At 38.5% G+C, this 2,505-nt stretch overlaps 1 pseudogene; it reads right to left on the bottom strand.

The window, feature by feature from the left end:
• Nucleotides 1-358: 358 nt before the first annotated feature.
• LOC102020197 lies at nucleotides 359-1,752 on the bottom strand (annotated as a pseudogene).
• Between the last annotated feature and the right edge of the window lie 753 nt (nucleotides 1,753-2,505).

The raw sequence follows: 2,505 nt of genomic DNA, 5'->3' as shown, positions 1-2,505 counted from the left end.
GAAAAGTTAACAACATAGAAATAGCCAGTGAACATAATGTCAGCAGGATGATTTACATTTTGGCAAGCTTCTATCTGCAATATACATATAGGATATATGTCTGCAATATGATCTGCAAATATTCTTTTTAGAGAAATTTTGATTCTGATAATCGCAGTTTTTACCTAAAACAAATTAATATCCAAAGATATCTGGTAATACTTGCTCATATATTGCTATATCCAAATATATTATATACAGCCACCAAGAGAACTAGTCCACTGGGTAGCCTTCTGTGTTTCCTTCAAAGCTTAGCATTTATTTTAAGTCTTCCCATAAAGATGTAACTGTACACACAGGAGTGTGGGTCTGGGGTGCATTAAAGTTCTTCCTTCAAAGGTCTTTTCCTGTGGCACTGGCAAGTGAGTACATTGTCATATGACTGAGGAACAATTTCTCTTCCATCACTCCTCTCAGATTTGCTGGACTGGTCCTTGGCACGTTGCTGCAGGGCTCTGTAATAGCAGCAGTAGAGCCTGTGTGGCTATAGCAGGTCTCTGGCAGTCAGTTGTTCTCTTTTGCAATCTTCTTGGCCTCATTTTTTTTTTCTCACCCATTTAACTTTCTCTAGTAAGTCAGTGAGATTTTTCATTGGGATATAAGGTTTCCAAGGCTTTAGTGTCATGTAAAAATGGTCACAGTACAGAGAATTCTGCTTCAGCACCAGGCTGTCCCCCAGCATGAGATGCTGAAACCTATATGCAGTCATATACTTGTACTTAAAGAAAAAAAGCCCATCAACTTGACTTTTCCAAACTCCTTTTCTTTCTCTTGGAAAAACAAATGTTCTATAATTCCTGTGTCTAGTAACTGTGGGTTTTCTTTGGAGAGTTACACCAACTGCAGCCTTTCTTTTCCCACCTTCTCTACCTCTGAAGAAAGCTTTATCTCTGTTATTGATCCAGGAAGCCCTATATTTCCCTGAATAAAGAGGAGATCATTCGTAACACCCCTCATTGCTGCAAGAGTGGAGTGGATGGTATCATACGTTGGAAGGATAACATCTCTTGAATCCAGGGAGCCACAGCAGGAAATGATAGGCATAGGGTATGAGATTTCATTGACTTTTTGATGCTCTAAGGGCCAATTTTTAAGATTAAAATAAAATTCTAAATCTAGAAGGTGAACCTTTCTTGCCAGTGACAGCAAAATCTCATCAGAGAACATTTAGTCTGCGCATTTCCCTAAAGATCTCCTGTAAATGTGGTTATTGAGAATCATGAATCCCTTTCATCCTCACATCTTTTCAGAACATCAGTATACTGGGGATTGATGCTGGAGACTGATGATAGGGAAGGAAGCAAAATCTTCTTCAATCTGTGGCTCCTTAGTTGGACAAGAAAGAGATTTTTGCCAGGCCTGAGGATCCTCCTCTGGACACATGCAATACCCATGGTACACCAGTCCTTTCAAATTGAGGGAAACTGTGCCACATGTTCATCGCCATAAGGGACCTCTGTCTTCAACCTTTCTTGAGAGTGTCATACCTTCTATATCACAGCAAAAATGTCCCAGCATTCTTGTCCAAAGGTTTAGGGACACGAATCCATACCACTCTTTAGATGAAAGGGATTTGAGTACTACTTTAAATAGTGGTTGACCTTGGGGGAACCCAGTAAGGTTCTTGCCCTGCATGTTGACCACTTGCAGGTAGAAGTAGCAGACCAGCAGGAAGAGGGCTGCCTGTAGTCCGGACCCCACAGCAGGCTGCATGTCAATATATGCACACCCATGTTTATAGCAGCACAGTGTGTAGTAGCTAACTCTTGGAAACCACCTCAATGTCTATCAACTGATGAATGGAATATATATATATACTGTGCCATAAAGAATTATAAACTTGAGACATTTCTAGGTAAATAGATGGATGTACCTTGAGAACATACTCTTAAGTGAAATAAATTTACCACACATGTATAAATATAAATGCCCAGGGGAACAAGGGGTTAGGGAGAGAGAAAGGAAGGAAGGTGAAAGAAAAAGAATAGAAGCAAGAAAATGGAAAAGAAGGTTTTGTAAGGGTTGAAAGGAGGAGAAGGGATTGGAGAAAACAGAAGAACCAAGATATATCATGTATAGGTACAAACTCCCTCTGATGAATGTGATTGTTATGTATATATAAAATATACCCAAAAATAAAGAAAAAAATTTAAAACTGAAAAATCAGTCAGTCAATAAATATCACATTCTCTCATGTGAGACACTAAAAGAATAAATAAGGACACAATTGTATAATAGATATTGTAAGCAGAAAAAAAATGTTTGAGGGGAACTAGGTAAGAACTTGGAAGAAAAGAAGGAAGAGAAAATGAAAGAATGAGAAAAGGAAAAATGGAAAGAAAGCTTTTGCAAGTAAGGATGAGAAGAGGGGTTGAAGGAAGGATGGAGAAAGGGGAAAAATAATCAAGATGTATCATTTACAGGTACAAATTCCCTATGATGAACATGATCATTATGTATACCAAA

Source organism: Chinchilla lanigera, unplaced genomic scaffold (genome assembly GCF_000276665.1).
Source record: "Chinchilla lanigera isolate Chin_1 unplaced genomic scaffold, ChiLan1.0 scaffold00004, whole genome shotgun sequence".
Lineage (NCBI taxonomy): Eukaryota > Metazoa > Chordata > Mammalia > Rodentia > Chinchillidae > Chinchilla > Chinchilla lanigera.
The sequence above is the reverse complement of the archived record's forward strand: the minus strand, read 5'-3'. Positions and strand labels throughout refer to the sequence as shown.